Source organism: Octopus bimaculoides, chromosome 17 (assembly GCF_001194135.2).
Source record: "Octopus bimaculoides isolate UCB-OBI-ISO-001 chromosome 17, ASM119413v2, whole genome shotgun sequence".
NCBI lineage: Eukaryota > Metazoa > Mollusca > Cephalopoda > Octopoda > Octopodidae > Octopus > Octopus bimaculoides.
Window position 1 is genome coordinate 2,838,958 of NC_068997.1, and position 921 is coordinate 2,839,878.

A 921-nucleotide genomic window follows, 5' to 3' on the forward strand; every position below is an offset into this window, starting at 1 on the left:
ATACATACATATATTTATACACATATATACATATACATATGTATATTTATGTATATTTCTATGTATGTATGTATTATATGAATGCATTTACGTAGGTAGGCATCTCCTGGGAGATAATTCTTTTTTGTGAGTCAATAATTATTATATTACAATCTACTGAATACTTTTTAATAACAGTGTTATAAAAATTCTGCCCACATCTCCACATCTCTTCATATACACTCAACACGCCCTTCTTCCGGTATCCACCCTTCACACTTATTTCTTCATATCCATCCCAGATAAGTGTAAAAAGGTTAAAGGTCAGTTATTTGATTGCACTTCCAGACACGAGTCAACTCCAAATCTATTCCTCTTCATCGGATCTTTCCCTTTGTCTTTCTCTCCCTCTTTCTCTTCTCCCCCCTCTCTCTCTGACGTATTACTTCTTATCTCGGATGACATTTATTCAATAATCATTCAGCTTATTACTTATAATGATGTGATAACTGTCTTTCGCACACACTCACACACACACACACACACACACACACACAGAGCAACGCACACACAGAGCAACACACACACAGAGCAACACACACATAGAGCAACACACACACATAGAGCAACACACACACAGAGCAACACACACATACACACACACACATACACGCAAACACACACTCAGAAGGCATATACATGCATACACACATGCACGCATATAAACACAGCATGCACACACAGATGTGAACGCAGACATACATATGCATAGAAGTGGCTGTGTGGTAAGTAGCTTGCTTACCAACCACATGATTCCGGGTTCAGTCCCACTGAGTGGCAGTTTGGGCAAGTGTCTTCTACTTTAGCCTCGGGCCGACCAAAACCTTGTGAGTGGATTTGGTAGACGGAAACTGAAAGATGCCCGTCGTATATATGTATATA